We start from the raw sequence: 24,931 nt of genomic DNA, 5'->3' as shown, positions 1-24,931 counted from the left end.
AATGGCAATGTTCCCTTGGCTCTACCTCTCTTAGGTGAGGGCGCGAGAATCAGGCCATGCTGTATGTGAGAGAGTTTTGTAATAACAACAGACGAAGGGAAATTTCCTTCCTACTATGTTCCTTTATTGTTTTTGTCCTTTCATCTTTCGTTTTGATGATTTGTGTCATTTGATGAAGAGGTGTCATTGATTGAAGCCACCTTCCTTTATTGGAAGTATACATAATACATTTAAAAATGAGCTACTTTTATGATTGTCTACATCTTAGAAGTTCTGAAATCTGTAATTCTAACTTCTAGAAATATTCAGCAGAAAATATTTCTTTAACTGGTGATTTAATAACAGTGTAAACTTTGATTTACATATTCATAGCTTCTATTTGACCTCTAAACTTTAAAAGTATTTACCGTCTAACTTATGTACACTATCTGTATCATCATGGGGCGAAAATGACATTACTCATGTGGGTTGCTTAGAAATGGGGAACATATATATTTCACTATTATTTCCTTCTCTTGTATACTTTTGTGGTGGATGGAGCACTGTCCGAGGATTTGATCTGGAGCCTGTTAAGGAAAATTATAATTTCAAAGCTCTGGCTGGCTCCTCCCCTGTTCAGGATGGAAATTCAGCCTGCATTATTTAGAAAAACGTCGACAGTGGCTTTTTTAGGTTATGAAACTCAAGTTCCCCGACCGCCACCACTGTGACCTTAGCTGGAAAAAGGCACTTGATAGGAAAAGTGCCAAAGTGCTCTGTCAAATTTTGGAGTTCTTCTGTTGGGGTATGTACTCTGGGACTAAGGGTGTGGAGTTTCGGCAACTGGAGGAGGTCTATGGAGTAAAGCAGCCAGGGAGAAATTCCCATGGGTGGAGATAGCCAAATTAACTTTAAGAATGTTAAGATCTTGTTTTATGCTGTGTTGTCATTTCCCCTCTGTTATTCCCAAGCCCTTGGGAGGAATCTATTAAATCCTACAGTGGTGCTTTAGGGAATAAAGAAAGGGGAACTGTTAGTGATGCTTTAGGGAATAAGGAAAGGGGAAATGTTAATTACATTGGGAAGGTACATGACTTGCCATGGCGTAGGGGCCAGGGCTCGGATGTTAAACTGGATATTAAGGAAGAATCTAAACCCAGAAGAATGGACTAGAGGACATCTAGATTGTACTAGTGTTGGAAAAAAATCGTGAAGTTCTTACAAGTGGGTACCAAGATGGCTGGGTGATATAGAGGTTTGATGTGCAGAGTAAAGCAATTGGTCCCTGTTCAGTGCGATGCAAATAAATTCTGTCAGGTAGGTGGAATGTAACTGATGCCTTCTCCCCTAGACAATTCCAAATATTACGTTTGATTGCCTTGGATAGTGACCATTTTTGCATCTATTAGCAAATTTGTTTCAGCGTTGCCCATATAGAAAATCCTTTGGAAAGTCATTGGGATTGTTTTTGACATCTTACCGATTCTGTCATTAATTGATGAGTTAAATAAAATCTTGACATGTATTCATATGGTATTTGTATGAAAATCATGATTTTATCTGTTTAAAAACCGTCTTTTAACACAAGTTTCCACAGTGCTGATGTGATCACACTGATTTTCCAAATGACCGAGTAGAGACAGAGAGACAGAGCACAAGCAGGGGTGGGAGACACAGAAAGAGGGAGACACAGAATCTGAAGCAGACTCCAGGCTCTGAGCTGTCAGCACAGAGCCCGATGCAGGGCTCGAACTCACAAACTGTGAGATCATGACCTGAGCTGAAGTCAGATGCTTAACCGATTGAGCTACCCAGGTGCCCTCAGCATCTTTTCTTTATTGCTACATTTCTGTGTTGTGGGAGACACTGAAAGGTTTCTACCTCGAGCCCTCACTGATGGACCCTGACTGTATCCTTGCCTTCTCAGGCTTTAGACAGAAAGGCAAAGGAACAAGGATTAGCCACTGGAGGTCCCACTCTGAGAGGTGACCTGTGCAGAAAAAAGATGATTAATGCAAACAAGTCTGCAGCTACCCACAAAATAGAGTATTCCTGATTTTCACTCCCTTACTCTATTTTAGGAAGCTATTGCATGTGGGGAATGGTGTAGGCTGAATTAGTAAAAATTATAAATGAATTACAATGCACAATAGCTCTAATGATCATTACTGATACAAATTTCAATCAGTAATAAATTCAAGCAGTTGAGAGAACAGAAGATTCAGGAAGATAGCTTGAAATGGATGCATTTGTGGAACGAGGGAGATTTACTCTTTGATTCATAGAGTTTTCTATGAGAGATATTACGTCTGTCCCTATTTTCAACTGTTTGATTTAATGTTATGTTATCCAGAGACTGAGGAATTCGGAACATATAATTTCCTTCCGGAGGGAGGTGACAGGTCAGATCCTACGATCATTTTTGCTCAAGAATGTTAATTTCTTGTTAAGATGAATGACGTCTCCTCTTAGCATGGCTCGCATAATAATACTTCTTGTCTTTCATTTGTGACTTATAAAGAAATTGATTCATGAGATGCTCTTCAGAAAATACTGGATTCCCCAGTTGGTATTTGTAACTATTTCAAATGTAACTACAAGACTTTCCTAGTGTGACTTTTATGAGTCCATACTGATTTCACAGTCTTTTAAAAACATCTTCTTTATTGAAGTGTAGCTGACATACAATGTTATTAGTTTCAGGTGTACAACATAGCGATTCCACAATTCTGTACATCACTCAGCGCTTATCACAGGACGTGTAGTCACCATCTCTACCAATACAATGTTATTACACTATTATTGACTGAATTTCCCATGCCGTACTTTTCATCCCTGAGACTTTTTTATTTTGTAACTGGAATTTTATGCCTGTTAATCCCCTTCACCTTTTTCGCCTTTCCCTCCATACCTCTCCCATCTGGCAACCTGTAGTTTGTTCTCTGTATCTATGAGTCTATTTCTGTTTCTATTTGTTTCATGTTTTTTCTTTAGATTTGGCATGTAAGCAAAATCATATGGTACTTGTCTTCCTGTGTCTAACTTAATTTTGCTTAGCATAGTACCCTCTAGGTCCATACATGTTGTTGCAAATGGCAAAATTTCACTCTTTTTTATGGCCGAGAAATATTCTGTGTATATATACATGTGGAGATATGTGTATTTTTGTATATCACATTTTATTTTTTTATTATTTACTTATTTTATTTGAGAGAGAGAGAGAGCGTGAACAAGAGTGGGGGAGAGGGGTGGAGGGTGAGGGAGAATCAATCTTAAGCAGGCTCCACATTCAATGCTGAGCCTGACATGGGTCTTGATCCCACGACACTGGGATCATGACCCGAGCTGAAATCAAGAGTTAGACCCCCCAACTTGGGGTGCCTGAGTGGCTCAGTCAGTTAAGCATCTGACTTTGGCTCAGGTTATGATCTCACAGTGTGTGAGTTCAAGCCCCGCGTCTGGCTCTGTGCTGACAGCTCAGAGCCTGGAGCCTGCTTCAGATTCTGTGTCTTCCTCTCTCTCTGCCCCTCCTCTGCTCAAGCTCTGTCTCTCTGTCTGTCTCTCTCAAAAATAAATGAACATTAAAAAATATATTTAAAAAAAAGAGACACTTAACTAACTGAGCCACCGACGCCCCTACACCACATTTTCTTTATCCGTTCATCTATCGATGGATGTTTAGATTGCTTTCATATCTTGTTTAATGCTGCAATAAACATAGGGGTGCATATATCTTTTGAATTAGTGTTATCATTTACTTTGGGTGAATACTCAATGGTGCAATTACTGAATCATATGGTAGCTGCATTTTTATTTTTTTGAAGAGCCTCCCTACTGATTTCCACAGTGACTGCATCAGTTTATGTTCCCCCCAACAGGGTACAAAGGTTCCTTTTTCTCCATGTCCTCGCCAACACTTGTTATTTCTTCTTTTCTTTTTTTTTTTTTTTTAATGTTAGCCACTCTCACCAGTAGAAGGTGACATCTCATTGTGGTTTTGATTTGTGTTCCCCTGATGATGAGAGATGTTGAGCATCTCTTCATGCTGTTTACAGTCATTACATTAATATTCATCTAGGCCTTCAGTTTTTCTCTTTTCTGTTAAACTCATCATTAAAGTATATCTGATCTATGATTTCATTATCTGGCAATGTAAACTCTGCATGTTATTGTTGTAACTAAAATACTTTTGTTCTTTTTTTCTTTCCTTTTCTTTTTTTGAGAGAGTGTCCATGAGCAGGGGAGAAGGGCAGAGGGAGAGAGAGAATCTTGAGCAGGCTCCATGCTCAGTGCAGAGCCCAACACAGGGTTCGATCCCATGACCCTTGAATCATGACCTGAGCCAAAATGAAGAGCCAGATGCCCAAGTGACTGAGCCACCCAGGCACCCACTTTGTTCTTTTTTATCATCAAAAAAATATAAATCACTGTTGAAAAGTTAGAAAATACAGGGGCACCTGGCTGGCTCAGTTGATAGAGCATGTGACACTTGATCTCAGGGTTGTGAGTTCAAGCCCCATGTTGGGTATGGAGATAGCTTACTTAATAAAAACAAACAAAAAAACAACAACCTAAATTAGAAAATACAGATGAAAAATAATGAATTCTCCTTATGATTCTATCCCTCAGAAATAAGGACTCTTAATGCCTCTGGTATGTCATTTCAGCTAATTTTCTATGGATAAATGTAGATTTTATTTTATGCACACATATGTATTTAAAAACACACATCTTGTTGTTAGAAAATTGTTTTTTTCACCAAAAGGAATTAAATGAAATCTTCTCATATGCATAATATATATTCTGGAGCATGTATTCTCTTTTAATTTTTTTAAATGTTTATTTATTTTTGAGAGAGAAAGAGAGAGAGAGAGAGAGAGAGAGACAGATGGCAAGCAGGGGAGGGGCAGAGAGAGAGGGAGACACAGAATCTGAAGCAGGCTCCAGGCTCTGAGCTTTCAGCACAGAGACTGATGTGGAGCTCAAACCCACGAACCATGAGATCATGACCTGAGCTGAAGTCGGACGCTTAACCACTTAACCAACTAAGACCCAGGCACCCCCCGGAGCATGTATTCTTAACCGTGGGCTCTGGAGTCTGACCAATTGAAATCCCTGTTCTGGTTGTGTGGCTTTGGGAAATTAGTTAATCTTACTAAGCCTTAGTAATTTCATCTATGAAACGGATTTAATATTCACTACCTATTTTATGGCTATGTTGTGATGATTAAATAAAACAGTACTTGTAAAACATCCAACACATGAGAGCATTACATGCCAACTTTTGTAACTTCCCTGTCATCAAATATGACTATATTTTGATTGGTCTTACAAGTTGAATTAAAAATTGAACTGGGGTTGAGGGAGCAGAGCCAGGGGAGGTATTTCTTGCATTGTCTTTAGAGATAATCAGTATGTTTAGTAACCTGATGCTGTAACCAGAAAAATTGTGAGTGGTTTTCTTGATGACATTATGCTTGGTTAGTGGGTTCCTATCCATTTATCTACAGGGCTACCAGTTATAGACTGATGCTTTATAACTGAAGGTGAGCTACAGTGTCCATTATTGAATCAGACTCTAGCTCTAGTCTTCAAGAGACAACCAAACTGTTGTGGTGGGAAGCTGTGGAAATGTAATTTTGGTGGAACAGGGCGTCATTAATGATTAACAGAAGAACTATATACTTGAGTTCATTTTAACAGCTAATTTCCTTCGTGAGTTTCTGGAGATGCAAAACTCATGGCAAATTAAATCACAGCTAATTCAAAGCAATATTTATTTCAAACTGGTCAAAAAACTGATTCTAAGTCTCATACCACATTTTGGGGACTTGATCATTTTTGGTCATGAAACCAATTTAGTTCTTTGATTACATACCAAAATGACTTAATAGCCCTGTTAAAGATAATTTCATGTTAATATTTTGTTTTCTCTCTAGGCCTCTATTTATGATAAACTTAGTGGTTTGAAAGTTGGCATTTGTTTGTTAAGGGATATGACCTTTTATTTTAGGTCTTAATTGAATCTGCCAACTTACCATGTTTTGATTAAAGGCAGGTGACTGCTTTGTAAATATAAGGTTTTTGACCATGGCTTCTCACATCCCTACTTTTTTTTTTTTTTAAATGAATCACAGTATTTCCTTTTTTTTAAAAGATTTTTTATTTTGAGAGAGAGAGAGAGAGAGAGAGAGACAGAGAATCCCAGGTAGGCTCCTTGTTGTCACTGGGGCTTGATCCCACAAACTATGAGATCACGACTTGAGCCAAAACCAAGAGTTAGATGCTTAACCCACTGAACCACCCAGGTATCCCACACCCCCACCTTTTAATTTAAATTAAATTAATGTAATTTTTTTAATGTTTATTTTTGAGAGAGAGAGAGAGCAGGTGAAGAGCAGAGAGAGAGGTAGACAGAGAATCTCAAGCAGGCTCCATGCTGTCAGCACAGAGTCCTTTGGAGGGCTTGGACTCATGAACTGTGAGATCGTGACCTGAGCAAAAATCAAGAGTCAGATGCTTAGCCAACTGAGCCGTCCAGGAGCACATCCCCCCTACCTTTTTAAAACTAAAGATAAAAGATAACTACTGACTTAAGAAAAGAGATATTTTAAAATAGTGAAATTGTCATCAACAGCATAAAACAAAAAGGTTGGAAGAAAAATACATATTGGAAAGACGGAGCTCAGAGAGCTAATTGACTGTTCAAGTTTTCACACATCTGGTTGATGGTAGACCGTGGCTTTTTGTGCTCAGGTTATGCTTTTTCTGTGGCAGTACATAGCTTCTTCTATACATGTCTTATGAAGTGAACATGTAGTTACAAAAAATGTTATATACATATTGGAGTTGAAACTTACTGTTCTTTTAGTCCTATTTGAAATGAACATGCTTACTCTAATCAACATCAATCCCAGGTATTTTTTTCTTACATTTTAAACAAATTAAGAGTGAATTCCGGTTACAACTTGGGTGGGTTTTCTCTCTTAAGGGGTCTAGTATATTTGAACCAAGCCTTCATTCTGATCGAGCAACCGGGGATGCTGGTTGTTTCCCTGATGGTTTACACAGCACGGAATCTGAGTGTGTGAAGGTTTGATGGAGAGCTCTGGTTCTGAGGGCTGGACACCTGCGTCTCCTGATCTGTGCTGTGGTTTCTTTTTCCCTTTGCTCTGTGCCTCTTCATGCTCAACCTGATTAGATAATCACCTCCCTTCCCCACTCAGATTAGTAATGCCCTTTCTGCTGTTCTCCACAGCTTCTTTGATGAACTCTGAAGGACTGGGCTTGTGTAAATTTTGAACTAAGAAAACATTACGCCTGAAATGTAATAAAGGAAAATTATATTTTATTAAAATCTTTTAATTTTAGCGTTTTAATGGACATCGTTGATACTTTCAATTCCACTGTCCTTGTGCCTTGTCTGGAAAATGACAAGTTCATGTCGTTTTGATTTCCACTGTGTTGAGATGCTCTTTCCCCCCCAGCTTTATGGAGGAATAATTGAAAAATATAATTGTATATATTTAAAATGTACATGATGATTGATATGCATATATTTTGTGGAGTGATTACCAAGATAAAGATAGTTAATACATCCAGATGCTCTCTTTCAGTAAAAGAAAACCAAATGGCTTTTTGCAAGAGTAGCTGTGTTAGAATTTTCTTTTTCTTTTTTTTTTTTTTAAGTTTTTAAATTTTAATTCCACTATAATTAACACACAGTGTTATATTAGTTTCAGGTGTTCAATATAGTGTTTCAACAATTCTGTACTTGTCTCAGTGCTCGTCACAATAAGTGTACTCTTGGGTTGCCTGGGGGCTCAGTTGGTTGAGCGTCTGACTTCGGCTCAGGTCATGATCTTGCAGTCGGTGAGTTAGAAACCTGCATTGGGCTCTGTGCTGACACTCAGAGCCTGGAGCCTGCTTCGGGTTCTGTGTCTCCCTCTCTCTCTGCCCCTCCCCCTCTCACGCTGTGTCTCTCTCTTTCAAAAATAAATAAACATTAAAAAAAAAAACCCTGATAAGTGTACTCTTAATCCCCTTCACCCATTCTCCCCACCCCCACCTGCCCTCTGGTAACCATCAGTTTGTTCTCTGTAGTTAAGAGTCTGTTTCTTGGTTTGTATCCCCCTCTCCCTGTCTTTTTCCCCTTTGTTTTGTTTCTTAAATTCCACTTATGAGTGATGCATACAGTTTTTCTAATGCTTATGGAGTTTTTCCAAAGCTTAGTTCGTTAATACTCTGTCATGTCATAAATTACTAATTTATGTTAGTTGGTTTCATATAAGAGAATCTTCTTTTACCATGTTTCATTTTATGCCCGTTATATAATATATTACAATATAATATACTATAAATATATAAATAAATATGTATATATTTTTTCCCAGGGACAAAACTGATGGCATAGCATCCCCTTATGTTTCTTTATAATAGATTTTCTGCTGTAAAACACCATAATAACCAGAAAAGAGAATATAAAACTTGAAAAATGCTATTTTATAGATTCCGAATGACTTTAAATAAGTATATAGTTGCAGGATCATTAATGGTAAGCCTTTTTGCTTTAGTGTTGCTCTACTTGTGAGGATCTCTCACCAGGTCATAAATGTTTAATCTAAGTTATTGATGTCACTATATTATTCAGTTTCTAAAACACATTATAACATGCAGTACAATTTTATTTGCCCAGAGCGCATATTTTCTTCTGGGATTTGTTATTGTATTTTACACTAGTTTTATCTCAAACCACATATGAATGGCACTGTGTTGTCAGGGGAACTTGTATTTATATTCATTTTCAAACTTGGAATTTTATAAGTCCTTATCACTAAATAAGGTGGACCTGATTTACTTGAGTCTCAGTGTCCTCCTTGTTAAAAATGGGGTGTGTGAAGGTTAAAGTATTAAGCATAGATTGAGGACAGAGGAAATCTCTGTGCCTGCTGGTTGTCCTTTCTTCCTTCATGTCTATAAGCAAAGTAAGTGAGAGAATATAGCCTGTGATGGTTTGAATTCTGTCCTTGTCAAAAGACATGTTAAAGTCCTAAAACTGACTGTATCTCAGAATGTGACCTTATTTGGAAGTAGGGTTGTTGCAGGTATAATTGGTTAAGATGTGGTCATGCTGGAGTTGGGTGGACCTTTAATCCACTATGACTTGTGTCTTTATAAGAAGAGGGAAATGTGGGCACAGAGACACAGAGGAAGTGGCCATGTGAAGACCGTGGCAGGGTTTGGAGTTGCTGCTGTAGACAAGGAGTGCCTGATGCCATTCACTGGAAGCTGGAATAGACCAGAAGCATCCTCCCCTACAGGCTTTGTGGGCCACATGGTCCTCCCAACACTTCCATTTCAGACTTTTGGCCTCCAGATCTATGAGAGAAAAAATCTGTTGTTTTAAGCCCCCCAGTTTGTGGTACCTTGTCATGGCAAGCCTAGGAAACACATACAGAGGGCAAAAGACCTGCATCAGATCAAGTGTTCTAGATGAGATTCTGGCTAGGATCCTGGCTTGTCCTTGGTCATCCAATGCCTCAAGAATCTGAGATGCTGCACTGTGTGTGCAACTTGAAATGGGTGTGAGTCATACCAGTAGTTTATATTGAAAATCTTAAATTTGGAGGACCGTGAATCCCTCTGAAAATCTTATGGGTGCCATTGATACCTTTCAAAGCAAGGGGAATGCACACACAGACATATAGTATTTTACTTTGTATTTTATGGCATTCACAGCCTCTCTAGGGGATTTATGGTACAAAGTTAAGAATGCCTGCTCTAGAATTTCACTCTCAGTGTGCTGCTTGTAAAAACAGAGAATACACATCAGTAAACAGACATTGAATAAGTGATGCAACCAAAGTCATGTTTAACAAAACAGTGGTTATTAGAAGTTGGTGGATGGAGGGGCGCCTGGGTGGCTCAGTCAGTTGAGCGTCCAACTTTGGCTCAGGTCATGATCTCGGGGCTTGTGAGTTCAAGCCCCGCGTCGGGCTCTGTGCTGACAGCTCAGAGCCTGGAGCCTCTTTAGATTCTGTGTCTCTCTCTCTCTCTCTGCCCCTCCTCCACTCACACTCAGTCTCTCTCTGTCTCAAAAAGAAATAAACATTAAAAAAAAAAAAAGAAGTTGGTGGATGGAGAGATCACCTTGGGACTTTATGAACACAGGAGTTTGTCTCTGAATTCACATATTTGCCCCCTAGCGTTGTGGGAAGTGAATAGGAACTAATTGTAATAGCCAGCACTTACTGTGTGCTCTGTGCTGTCTTGCTTTCTGTTCGTTGTCTCTAAGTGCAGGCCTGTGTTGGGGGTTGGTGCCATTCAGCCATTCAGTCATTTTTTTTTTTTTTTTCAGCTTATAGAGTCATTTATTTGGATTCGTAGTTTACAAAGGGAGTTCCCTCATACCTTGTAGAAGAGTGGTATCACATCTAGATTGTTATATAGCTCAGGCTATTTTAAGGGAGATGTTCACTCTTATAGGATCTTAAATTCTTACTTTTAATGTTATCTGCAAATTAGGTTATGTTTACAGGTACAGTGATACATTAGCAGAATCTAAGAATTTACTCAAAATGTGATTTTATATGTTTGGCCCATTAATAGGCCTTACTGCCTGGAGTACAATTTGAAGGAATTTCTTTTTTTATTTTTTATTTTTTATTTTTTATTTTATTTTATTATTTATTTATTTTTTATATTTTATTTATTTATTATTTATTTATTTATTATTTTATTTATTTATTATTCTTTTAATATGAAATTTATTGTCAATTTGGTTTCCATACAACACCCAGTGCTCATCCCAACAGGTGTCCTCCTAAATGCCCATCACCCACTTTCGCCTTCCCACCTCTCCCGCCCCCCTATCAGCCCTCAGTTTATTCTCAGTGTTTAAGAGTCTCTTGTGGTTTGTCTCCTTTCCTCTCTGTAACTTTTTTTTCCTCCTTCCCCTCCCCCATGGTCTTCTGTTAAGTTTCTTAGGATCCACATAAGAGTGAAAACGTATGGTATCTGTCTTTCTCTGTCTGACTTATTTCACTTAGCATCACACTCTCCAATTCCATCCATGTTGCTACCAAAGGCCATATTTCATTCTTTCTCATTGCTAAGGAGTATTCCATTGTATATATAAACCACAATTTCTTTATCCATTCGTCAGTTGATGGACATTTAGGCTCTTTCCATAATTTGGCTATTGTTGAGAGTGCTGCTATCAACATTGGGGTACAAGTGCCCGTATGCATCAGCACTCTGAAGGAATTTTTTAAATACATCCTGAAACTGTCGTATGAATGGCACAGTTATATACATGTATGTCTATGTATGTATGCAGGTGTTAGTTTGAGTGTAAGTTTTAAAAATATCTTACTGTTGGAGCGCCTGGGTGGTTCAGTCGGTTACGTGCGAAACTTCGGCTCAGGTCATGATCTCACAGTTCATGGGTATGAGCTCCACCTCAGGCTCTGTGCTGACAGCTCAGAGCCTGGAACCTGCTTCGGATTCTGTGGTCTCCCTCTCCCTGCCTGTCCCCCACTCACACTCTGTGTCTTTTTCTCTCTCTCTCAAAAATAAATAAACATTATAAATAAATAAATAAATAAATAAATAAATAAAATCTTACTGTTTTTGAAATCTCATTTTCACATCCCCCGCCCTTTTTAGCATACTTGGAATTTCACATACTAGCAGCACTCTGGGTCTCTTGCCCTGGGAGAGGCTCTCCAAACCACAGCTCTTAAAGGTGCTCCTTCCAGGGACAAAGAGCAGGGGATTTCTCAGCAGGGCATCTCAAAGTCAGCTTCAGCTGGCCTGGGTGAGGCCTGAGCAGATTGATTAAAAAATTTTTTTTTCTTAATGTGTATTTATTTTTGAGAGAGAGACAGAGGGTGAACAGGGGAGGTACAGAGAGAGGGAGACACAGAATCTGAAGCAGGCTCCAGGCTCTGAGCTGTCAGCACAGAGCCTGACACGGGGCTCAAACTCACAAACTGTGAAATCATGATCTGAGTGAAGTCCGATGCTTAACCAACTGAGCCACCTTGACGCCCCAGCGAGCAGAATGATTTTTAAGAGCTTCTCTGATGATTGTGGAGCAAAGGCAGTTGGAGAACCACTGGCCCAAAGAGAAGAAAGAGAGCTGGAGGGCTCCATAAGGAAGAGATTTGGATTTCGCTGTTGCCATACCTCAGAGTCATTGCCTCTGAGAGACGGTGATGCACACAGCTGTGTTCCCCCCCTACAGAGGTTTCATGTTTGGGGAATATGGGGAGCAGCGACAGTCAACTGGCTTCAAAGAGCACCTAAAACACTCCACTGATTTTGCAGGGCAGAGAGGTAGTGATGCTCAGATGACTGATTCTAAAATGGAAAATAGAATGTATTTCCTGATTCTGCACCCCTGTCCCTGAGCAAATCACTCCTTGGCTCATATGAGAAGGGAGATAGTTGAGACAAGTTTTTTCATTGTTCTAAGAAAAAAAAATGCAGATGATCAAAGGAAGGGAAAGTATTAGATTAAAAAAAAATTGAATGAAAGAAGCAAATTGAATTAAAGCAGAAAGAGAACCCAAGAGCCAGGCCATCACAGTAAGGCAGGTAAACACTAAATGCTGGGCTCAAGGCCATTGTCATAGTTCCAATGTGGTTGCCTTTAAACAGTAACTGTTGAATCTCAATTGTCCTGAAGAGTGAGCGTACTTAGGAAAATGCTTGGAGCGATGTCCTTGTCCCTGCCTTAACGTTAACAATTTAAAGGCAAGAGTATCACAAGAAAGGTGGGCACAACAAAAGCTGTTTCTGAGTCTGGACTCGAAGCAGGCTGTGATGAAAATATTCTCCTTTCGATACAGGGAGGGGCATTTTTCTCATGGGAAATTTTATGACTTGCTTTTAGGTAGAAGAGAGAAGTCATAGAATTAAGAGAGAAGTCATAGAATTCTTTCTGCACCAGCTGTTTCTGGTGGAAATGAGGATCCCAGGTTGCCTCTGCACTGTCAGCACAGAGCTCGATATGGGGCTCAAACAGTCAAACTGTGAGATCATGACCTGAACAGAAATCAAGAGTTAGATGCCTAACTGACAGAGCCACCCAGGTGCCCCTCAAATTGAAAGTTTAAGTAATTTCTTCAAAATTATTTATTTGCTATTAAGAGCCCTAACAAAATAAATCCTTAAATTCTGAAAACAATTCCCTCAGAGAATCTTTTTACTAGGGAGAATATAGTTCAGTATAATCTGCGATTTCAAGGTGCCCCCATACTTCTTATTCTAAAAGACTTTATACGATGGTGGTATCTCTGGAGCTTGAATAATTATGATACCAAGCCAATACGGTGGCTTATGAGAGGTGAAAGAGTGACAGATCCCATTGATTTAAGACATCAGAAAAGCTTCTGCAGAGGAGGAGGTATTTACAATGTTCTTGGAAATACGGATAAAACTTAGCCTGGAGTGAATGCGGACGATGCAGTTACAGGTTTGCGTGTGACCAAAGGGGACAAAGTAGAGAACTCTTAGATGTGCTTAGGAATTATTCACTTTTTCCAGGGGGAAATAGCCTGTTGTCCATGAGAGTCAAGCTGGGGCTTTATTACTTGTTTTTGATGTCGCTTCAAGGAAAGATGATATGCCTGGGCACTGTTTGAAAAATGTTGTGGTGGACAGAATAGACAAGAGTGAGGGGGCAGGTGGAAGTGGTCCAGAAGTAGGTCTTAAGGAGAACCTGAACTGAAACTTGGACAGTAGATCTCTTCTCCAGAGGGAACCTGTGGCATGGATTAAATGAATATTTGCGAACGTGATCTTTACAACTTGGGGACTGGGAGAATGATAAAATCATAAACACAGACAGGGAGGTCAGTCAGAAAGAAAGACCAGAATGGAAAGGAAGGTGATCTTGAGGAAATGCTGAGAAGAATAGAGAGAGGGTCAAGAAAGAGATAGGTAGGAAGAAATCAAGGGAAGGAAGGCAGGACATAAACATCCACTGAAGGAAAGTGAGTGGGCATGATCTTGAGGTAGCCACTAAATTTGTTCATTAGGAGAAGGTTATTGTCAAGCCTTAGGAGATTGCTTTCAGTGCAGTTCTAGGTGTAGAAGGACGTTGAGAAGAGCAGAAAGGAATGGGTACACATAGTAGGCTATCGCTCTTTGGAGAAGTGTGACTGATAACGTGTGTGTGGGTTTTAGTAAAGTTTTACTGATAAAGTAAGGTCTAAAAATAGTGAAAGAGTGCCTGGGTGGGTCAGTCAGTTGAACGAATGACTCTTGATTTCTGCTCAGGTCGTGATCTTATGGTCGTGAGACTGAACACTGTGTTGGGCATGGATCCACTGGGCATGGACCCTGCTTAAGACTCTCTCTCTCTCTCTCTCTCTCTCTCTCTCTCTCTCTGTCTCCCCCTCTGCCCCCTCCCCTGCTCACATGCACAGTCTCTCTCTCTCTCTTTAAAAAGAAAAGGTAGAATAAAAAAAATAGTGAAGAAATTATGTGCCAACTATACTCAGTTTAAAAAAAAAAGAAAAAAAAATGGTGAAGAAAATTGAAGAGGGAGTAGAACTCACTCATTTAGTCCACTGTATGCTATTGCCTGGCACCAGGCAGTGAAATGAAATAATCAGCAAAACAGACGGCCTCTGCTTCAGGAAGCCTAGAATGGGGAAGACCGACATTTGTCAAATAAGCCGAGTTATTTAGATACAAACTCTAGACAAGTGCTGTGAAGAAAAAATACACGTAGCTACGAGAAAATATGAGAGGGATCCAGTCTGGGGTGGTGTCAGTGATGGCATCGTGAAGAAATGAGCTGAGAGCTGGGAGGAAAGCAGTGTGGGTGGGGGAGAGGGTCTAGAGGAACAGCATAGCCCTGGACTAGGGGGTGGCAGGAAGTGAGAGTGGGGCTGGACATACATGGCCTATTGTAGGAGCCAAAAAGAGTCCAGAGTTAAGGGGAGGTCTGTCCTTTTTATGTTCTAAGATAGGCTCAGTTGGTTAAGCATCTGACTCTTGATTTTGGCTCAGGTCATGATCTCACAGTTCATGAGTTCGAGCCCTGCATCGGGCTCTGCAGTGACAGTGCGGGGCCTGCTTGAGATTCTCTCTCTCCCTCCCCCGCTCATTCTCTCTGAAAATAAATAAATAAACGTTAAAAAAAAGGCAGATTATGTTCGTGAATGGCAGGGAGCAGCCACTGCTTGCAGAAGGAGAACTGAAGATTTCAGGAGTTGTTTTGTCATATGCCAGGTTAATGATACAAGCCAATGATTATTAACTCTAAATGCTGTTTCATTTTACTGAAGATCCTGAAATAAATGTTTCATGAGACCTAATATTCAGACCTGCAGTTTTCAGTAAGGGTGCCATGCTTTAGGCTGGAAATACATTTCTGAAGAATTGTGGCCAATTCACATTTTTGTAAATTGACTAATTTTAAACCCAGCAGGGAGTATGCTTTTTAAAGGAAACCTATGGTGTATCCTTTTATAAAGTACAGAATCTTTTCAGAAAACAAATATCTTTTGTAAATCTCTCCTTTAGTGGATGGGAAGCATATGCCATTATGCTGAGACACATATATTCACATGTACTTAGGATTTGACAGTGAACAAAGATGTTCTTCCGGAACCAAGAGCCACTTGCGTTCAGACTCTTTAGCCTGTAAATGTTTTTTTAGTAGGAAGGCCCAATCTTTCTGTCATCATCATCGTGCTTATTTTTTTTAGAAACCTCATTGATATAAATAACCTCTGGTTTCATTTTAATTGAAGATCACAACGTCTTGAGAATTCTAAAGAGTTATTTTCAGAAGAAGGGAGCCGCTGTTCCATATTTTTCAAGACATACACTTTTCTTTGTTCATGTTCTTCTTGAGTAACTGCCCAGAAGAAAACAAACAAAACCAAACCAACAACCATGGCTTTGTCGGAAGAGACAGCACTGATTTCCTAGATTACTTATTCTCAGAGAGTGGATTGCGAGAGCGTTAAGCGATGCCATTCTGATGTGGGATTGTGTTGTTGGGGTGTCCAGGGTGATTATTTGCAGACATTACCTTGGAGATTGATTATGAATTTTTTCTTGTTTTAGTCTTGGCTTCTAGATCTACTTGATATGGAATTTCATATCAAGAGGAAAAAACAGGAGACTTTTTCAATGGCTCATCTTCTGAGAATCATAGATATCTAAGAAAGTTCTTATGTCTATTCTAGGGTTTTTTGGTATGACAGATATTTATGTTGGATGCAGAATAAAACACAAAATATACTTAACCTTTATTCAGCTTGCATTATAAATGTATCCTACATGCTTTCAGCCACAGTGAATTATATTAATAACCTGTTATTGTAAAAATGTCAAGAGTCTTTTCTGTCTCTTGGAATGATTATTTATCTGCTCAAAGTATAGTGTTTATTTTAACACTCTTGACAAGAAGAAGAAGAAGAAGAAGAAGGAAAGTGCCTTTTAGTGAAATGTTATTTTCAAGCAATTTTTTTGAGATTACTCCAAAAAATTTCTCTAGAGATGACATAGGGAAAATGTCTAAATAGTATACAGGATCTGAAATCATTCTTACCCCCATTCGATTATGCAGAGAACATATAGACTTTATTTACTTATTTGTAGATGCGCTAACACATCGATCTCACTGTGTTTAAATAGGTTTGTCATTTAAAATGAACAAACAAGGGGCCCCTGGGTGGCTCAGTGTGTTAAGCATCCAACTCTTGGTTTTGGCTCAGGTCATGATCTTATAGTTCATGAGTTTGAGCCCTGCACTGACAGCATGGAGCCTGCTTGGGATCCTCTGTCTCCCTTTCTCTCTGCCCCTCCCCTGCTCTCTCTCTCTCTTTCTCTGTCTGTCTCTTACATTAAACAAATGAAATACTCTACATATATGTAGAGAGGAAAAAAAGCCCTTCATTTCCTTACCTTCCACGTCTGTCTGAGAGTACATTCTTCATGGGCACAACATAGTAAAACACTAGATTAGAGATTCTGGGATATCTTTTATATTTTTTAAAAAATAGAATGACTATACGTTCAAGTTTAGATAGCAGGGTTGGAGTGATTAAAAAAATTTTTTTTAAGTTTATTTATTTATTTATTTATTTAGAGAGAGCACAAGCAAAGGAGGGGCAGAGAGCGGGAGAGAGAGAGAATCCCAAGCAAGGCTCTACACTGCCAGTGCAGAACCTGATCCCAGGCTCAAACTCACAAACCCTGAGATCATGACCTGAGCTGCAATCAAGAGTCAGATGCTCGACCGGCTGGGCCACCCAGGCGCTCTGAGATTCTGAGATCTCTTCAATGCTTTTTACATGGGCATATGAATGCTGCAAAGAATCAACGAGAGAAGTTGCACCCATAGCTGAGTGCAGCATGCGGGCAAACTTCCCCAGCCCCCTCTTTGGTGATGTTTGCGGGTGGTGGGCCAGTGTGCAGTCCCAGTCATTCACCCAGTGTTTTAGGTTTGAGTCATCAGAATGACCTTTGATTTCTTCTCGCAGATAGCTGAACACTGTACACTAATTTTTTTAAATATTAATTTTTTTAATATGTAAAAATATTTACATAGTTTTTAATATTAAAAAAAAATCACACCATTTATTTCTTCCATCAGGAAGCCAGGTTCTGGATTACTGCGACCGCTCTCTGAGCGTCTTTTCTACTCTAGGCCCATTCTTTCCAAACCTCTCCTGTTTATTGCGCACTTCCCGTTTCTAGCAGCAATGTGTCGATCCTTTTCTCAAGAACTCGCACTTGGTTCCTGTTGCCTCTGGTAGTGGAATATACATTTCCGGTGCAGCTTCAGAGCTTCTGCGACATCATTTTGTCTTGGTAATCCAACACGATCTCCAGTTAGTCAAAAATGAACCCTCTTGACCAGTTGAGAAGTCTTGCTAGTACCCTGGGCTCCCTCTGCCCATATACACAATATATGTGCCTCAATTCTTATCTTTGCTCCTTTGGTTCTAATTTTTCTTCGCTCCCAAATGGCTCCTCTGTCCAGCCAACTTCTTGTCCCCATTGAACAAACACCTCCCGCTGGGTGTGGATCAATGACTTTCCTCAGGATGAGGTCAAGATGTTGGTTCCTTAGCTATCTTATGTTAAACAGCTGTTGGATTATATCAGAGTCCATTTGTTTTTAACAACCAGAGCAACTATAAATCCAAGTGGAAAAATGAAAGAAAGGCAAACCAAAGATAAGAGCTTAAATAAAATTGAAGAAAGACCAGTGGGAGTGTTTTGAGGATGGGTGCTGTAGAAAAAGAACATGAATGTGAAGTATACACCTGTCATGAACATCAGGGCCCATTGAGGTCTCAAGTTCTTTGTGAAGAATGATCTCCAAGGAAAGCTCACCTTAGCACCACAACAGAGAGAGGCATAAGACCTTGTGTTCAGTATTTATACTGATATTTACTCATTCACTTTCCATGATTCTTCCTTCCATATCCCAACAGCAGGGCCCCAAAACTGTGTGACTTGTACAGATACCCCTAGAGCTGCTGGCTGAATTATTATTATTATTTTTTAATATTTTTAATGTCTATTCATTTTTGAGAGACAGAGAGAGCACACGAGCAGGCGAGGGGCAGAGAGAGAGAGGGAGACACAGAATCTGAAGCAGGCTCCAGACTCTGAGCTGTCAGCACAGAGCCCGACATGGGGCTTGAACTCACGAACTGTGAGATCATGACCTGAGCTGAGGCCGGAGGCTTCACTGACTGAGCCACCCAGGCACCCCTGGCTGAATTATGTAATAGGGCAAATAGAGTGAGGTGGTGTGTTGGTGAATTATTATATCTAAGCTTTGATCCGAGCTGTGTCGATCTAGAAACTTCATCCAACAAGATATCCAGAGGCTGACAGTTTTTGAGACACTAGCTCACAGTGTCTAAACTCATGAGGTACAGGTGTGTAAATCATAATGTCAGCTTATTTTTTTTATTTTTTAATATTTATTTATTTTTGAGAGAGAAAGGGAGCAGGGGTAGGGGGTGGCTAGAGGGGCAGAGAGAGAGGGAGACACAGAATCTGAAGCAGGCTCCAGACTCTGAGCTGTCAGCACAGAGCCCGACATGGGGCTTGAACTCACGAACTGTGAGATCATGACCTGAGCTGAAGTTGGATGCTCAAGCAACTGAGTCATCCAGGTGTCCTACCCTTTAAATGTCCTATTTCTTTACAATTATGCCAACATTGTAGTGATTCTTCTTATTTTTTTAAATTTTATTTTTGAGAGAGAGAGAGAGAGAGAGAGAGGGAGAGAGAGTGAGCAGGGGAGGAGAGAGAGAGGAGACAGAGGATCCATATTGGACTCCACACTGAAAGCAGAGAGCCCAATGTGGGACTAGAACTCACGAAGCGAGAGATCATGATCTGAGCTGAATTCAAACCGACTGAGCCACCCTAGGCACCCCATAATGTCAGCTTATTAATCGACATTGGTGGATATTCCTTTCCAGGGACCTCACGTATCATTTCTAGGCACCCCGGAAACCAGAAAGTCAGAAGGAGGGACTCGGGGTTGCCTGGTGAGCATGGTGGCGGCACAAAACACACTGGGCTGTTTCAGGAGTGCTTCCTTTAGTCCCGAGAAAAATCTGGTGAGTTGTTGCCACACTACAGAAGAGAAATTAATACTGTTAACGTGAAGACATGAACGGAAACACGTGCCTTGTCTCCCCCCAAGAGCCAGAGGCAAATTGTTTGGCTTGGAGAATCCTTGATGATGAAAGTTAGGGAAGGGTCAAGAGGAAGACGGTAAGGCTATAAAGGCTTACTTTTCGAAGAAGGAAAGAACAGCTGGGTGGCTCAGTTGATTTCGGCTCAGGTTGTGATCTCACAGTTCGGTGACTTTGAGCCCCATGTCAGGCTGTGTGCTGACAGTGCAGAGCCTGCTTGGGGTTCTCTCACTCCCTCTCTCTCTCTCTGCTCCTCCCTCACTTGCGCCGTCTCTGTCTCTCTCAAAATAAATAAATATACTTGAAAAATATCTAAAACAGCAACAACAATGAAAAAAACCAAAATGAAGAATGTAGTACAACTTACCTTTATAGGAGTAACAGGAATTTCTAATGGAAACAGGCAGGCTTAGGCTGTCAAGATAATTTTGCTGTTACAGAGTCGGAATGTTTTTAGATTTTAGATCCTCTGGGGGAAGTAGCTACAGCTTCTCTCCTCAGTGGATGTTGGGCTAGATATTCCTTACTTTCTGTAGAGTTTCACTAACCTGAGAAAGCAAGAAAGGCCCCTGATGTTCAAAGCCGGGAGTAGTAAACTTGAAAGATAGAAGAAGGGAGAGGAGAACCCTGGCGCAGGGAGCCTTGGAGAGTTCTGGGAAGGGAGGGGTGGGGTGGGTTCTCCCAGTGTTGGCATTGGCATTGGGAGGTGGGAGGTACAGAAACAAAAGGAGGAAGGAGAGCATGGGGATCGTGGAATGACTTTGAATTACTTGGAGGGCTTCTTTTTTGGATGGAAAAGCACAGCTCTGGAGGTCTGCCCTGGTTGGTGCTGAGAGGGGAGGGTAGCTAACTAGCGGCCAGTCCTAGATTTCCCCCTACTGCCCTAGCCACCTGACACTGAACTTGGTATGGCTTTGGAACAGTCACTGAAAGCCTTTCCCTGAAGAGCCACTTAACCTTTTGTTCCGTCCAAGTCTGGGCCATGTTCGCTGTAGGAAAATTTGATACGCTTGTAACTAAACATGAAAGAAGCACTTTTTTTTTTCAGCCTCAACAGCCATAAGCTCCAACTGAAATAATAATAATAATAATAATAATAATAATAAAAACCCAGCCTAAATAAAAAGGGAATGTATTGATTTGTATATTCATTGGCTTCAAGTGTGACGTTAGGGGGCCCGGATCTCTCACCACATTTGTCTCTCCTTTTGGCTCTTCATCCCTCTGTGTTGTCTGAACAAAGGGCCCCAGAGAGACACAAGTTTACATTCACCCTATTTCAAGTTCAGTGTAAAAAATGATCAGCCCTTCTTGATCCTTGCACAGCAGACTGAAGATTGTATCTGGGAGGCCAAGCCTCATCACTGTGCCTATCCCCAGACAATCGTGGAAGGTGGGAGATTTGACTCTCGGATCAGACTTGCTTCGTCGATAACAAATGGGCTGAACATGGGAAGGGCCATCTCCCAAGGTCAAGTCAGAATGAAGAGCGGATACAGGTCAGGAGGAAACATCATTACCATTGTAAGAGTACAATTACCATTGTACTCTTCTCCAGAGACATGATGGTTAGCAGCCTGTCCCTTGGTATGAATTACTTGGCACAAGACTCATCTGGCTGCAGAACAGACAGAGCTGGACAGCCAGTAAAGTCTAACTCCCCAACTTCTTCCTCCCCATAGATTTCTGGGAAAAACCCTATGGGTTTGCGACACAGGAAGAAAGGTAGATGGCAGAAGTTACATAATAACCTTAGTTATTATTAGTTGAGCAACTACTTTATGCCAGGTGCTGTGCTAGCATTTTATGTTATCTAATTTAATTCTTCAAATACCACTATGTTTTAGGAACTGTTATCATGCTCGTTGTAGAATAAGAACATAAAGATAAAAGAGGCTAAACGGGGGGCGCCTGGGTGGCTCAATTGAGTGTCGGACTCTTGATCTCCACTTGGGTCTTGATCTTGGGGTCATGAGTTCAAGCCCTATGTTGGACTCTGTGCTGGGCATGAAGCCTACTTAAAAAAAAAAAAAAAAAAGAGGCTGGAGAGCGCTATGCTGTAGTCTGTTTATTTACTTGTGTGCTGTATGTGTCCATCCCTAACATGTAAATTCCCTGAGGGCAAGGACTTTGCCTATCTTCTTCACCACCGAGTTCTCAGTGCCCAGAACACTGCCTTTGAAATAGTAGGTGCTTAAGAAAACTCCCCACATATTGGCAAAATAGTGACTTTTATGTTATCTGAAAACCTTAGACAGTAAGTGAAAATGAAATACACTGGACTTTTGTAACTTTTATTCCTCACTTCACCAGTTTCAGCCTGTGCTTGAACTTTGTGTTCTTCTTCACATCTTTCCCCAGGTCTCCCCACCCATCTGTGTCTCTGTTCCCCCACAATGCAGGCTCTCTGCTCAAGCCGGGCAAACTCGATGGCTAAGCTGTGTGGCACGCACCTGTGCGTCTCTGGCTGTCCATGATGCACCTGGAAACTCCTGCTCCCTCTGTTCTCCTCGCTTCTCTCACCGTGCCCCGATAAAGAACACACAATTCTAAAGCCGTTAAGGGTGAAAGAAGATCCCAATACCTTTAAAAATGACCATGTACCGGGGTGGCTCAGTCAGTTGAGCATCTGACTCTTGATCTTGGCTCAGATCATGATCTCATGGTTCGTGAGCTCAAGTCCCTTGTCAGGTTCTGTGCTGACAGTGTGAATCCTTCTTGGGATTCTCTCTCCCCACCCCCATCTCTGTGCACCTCCCCTGCTTGCACTCTCTCTCTCTCAAAATAAATACTTAAAAGAGATAAAAATAAAGTAAAATGACCCTGTGGCTGTGAAAACAGGGTCATCCTTTCTAAAGATCTAGTAAGCTCTATCTGTGTTGGCAAAACTTTGAAGAACTCTAAGCCAGGCTTTGTAGAGTTTTGACAGGGCAGATAATTGCTATTAGGTATTTAAAGAGTCAAGGGATCAGATATTTGTGTGACTGCAAGATGCAGAACTAAAACAAGAAGGAAAACTATTGGGAAAGAGATTTGACTTTGTTTTTAACATTTATTTATTTTTGAGAGAGAGACAGAGTGTGGATGGGGGTGGGGCAGGGAGAAAGAGAGACACAGAATCCAAAACAGCCTCCAGACTCCAAGCTGTCAGCACAGACCCGGACATGGGGCTCAAACTCATGAACTGTGAGATCATGACCTGAGCTGAAGTCGGATGCTTAACCGACTGAGTCACCCTGGCACCCTGGAAACAGGTTTTACACCAACTTACAAAACAACTGCCAAATAAGAATTTTGTCAATGGAACTGGCTGCAAATAGAGTGAGTTCATCCTCCTTGGAGGCATTTATGCATGTCATTGAGGGGATTCAAGCATCTGATGCAGGACTGCACTAAATTATCACCTTTTTGTCATCTGTAGGTGTGCAGCTTCTCAGGGTGACGGCCCATTCCCAGATTGTGGGGGCTTTGGGAAGGGTTGACATACTATGGTAGGCGTAAATGGGACATAAACTTTATTCTGTAGTAAACTTGAGAAGTTACCATTAAAAATAAGTGTATGTATTAGGTGTGCTGTTTAGAAGGGACACATACACCCCCATGTTTATAGCAGCACTATGAACAATAGTCAAAGTATGGAAAGAGCCCAAATGTCCATCAACGGATGAATGGATAAAGAAGATGTGGTGTATACACACACACACACACACACACACACACACACACACACACACACACATATACACAATGGAGTATTACTTGGCAATCAAAAAGAATGAAATCTTGCCATTTGCAACTACGTGGATGGAACTGGAGGGTATTATGCTAAGTGAAATTAGTCAGAGAAAGACAAAAATCATATGACTTCACTCGTATGAGGACTTTAAGACACAGAACAGATGAACATAAGGGAAGGGAAGCAAAAATAATATAAAAACAGGGAGGGGGACAAAGCATAAGAGACTCAAAAATATGGAGAACAAACAGAAGGTTACTAGAGGGGGTGTGGGGGGGGATGGGCTAAATGGTTAAAGGACATTAAGGAATCTACTCCTGAAATCATTGTTGCACTATATGCTAACTAATTTGGATGTTAATTTTAAAAAATAAAAAACAAAACAAGTTAATAAAAACAAAAGATTAAGTGTATGCACGCAAGAGCATGAAAAAGCAGGAAAGAGAAGGGGAACATGGAAAGGGAGAGGAGAGGGGGTGGAGAGAGAGAGAAAATGAGAGCGAGAGAGACTGAGAAAAGCAGTCTGATGTAAGAACCAGAAAAACTCACTTTGTTTTTGTGCTTTTGTTCTTCAGTCGTAAAGGACGTATATCCTTTGTATCCACTTTCCACCATTACCATAGCTCTTGTGGGGAGATACAACTTCCCTAAATGTGGGAAGTAAAGCCTGATTTCTGGGCTTTATCTTTTGCAATCAGCAACACCTGGGAGAGTGACATGATTTGTGACGTGAGCAGAATGGAGCCCGTGTGAGACATGTAGGCCAGATTCTGGCTTGTGTTGTATTCTGTAATATTTAATACTGAGCTCCGGTGTACTTTATAATCATTACCTGATCTTCACAGCGTCCCTGACAGGTAAGCATTGCCATTCCCAATTTAGAGATGAAACAATGGGGGTGATTTAAGACTCCAGGAGTGAGTTTCGGGGCTACAAACAGAAGCTTAAATGCCTTGGTTGTCAGTTTTATGCTTAAGTTCTTTGATGAACACTTTTCACGCAACAAGTCTGCCCTGGCAGTGGTCCACAGAGGCGCTTTCTGCCAGCCTGGGCCTGTCTGGCCCTGTGTCGGGACTGCGGACACCGTCTTGGCAGCTCGAATACTTCCATGTGTCTTTACAGGTCACAAGGCTGACATCGCTCACTTTGTCCAAATAGCATTTGCTTGTTCAGGATGCTAATCCTGGGGTCTCTGGTCCGTGATTCTTAGAATTTTAACCTAAGCCTTAGTATGTTTTTTTGTTGGTGTTTATGTGTGTGTGTGTGTGTGTATCTGTGGGTGTATATATCTGTGTATGCCTGTGTGTATATGTGTGTGTGTATATCCATGTGAGTGCATTTATCTGTGTATGTCTGTGTGTATATCCGTGTATGCATATATCTGTGTATGTGTGTATATCCGTGTGTGTATATATCTGTGTATGTCTGTGTGTATGTGTATGTGTGTGTGTATCTGTGTGTGTATATCTGTGTATGTCTGTGTATATATGTGTGTGTATATATCTGTGTATATCTGTGTGTT

The sequence above is a fragment of the Panthera uncia genome, assembly GCF_023721935.1.
Source record: "Panthera uncia isolate 11264 chromosome A1 unlocalized genomic scaffold, Puncia_PCG_1.0 HiC_scaffold_17, whole genome shotgun sequence".
NCBI lineage: Eukaryota > Metazoa > Chordata > Mammalia > Carnivora > Felidae > Panthera > Panthera uncia.
Note: the sequence above shows the minus strand (reverse complement) of the source record.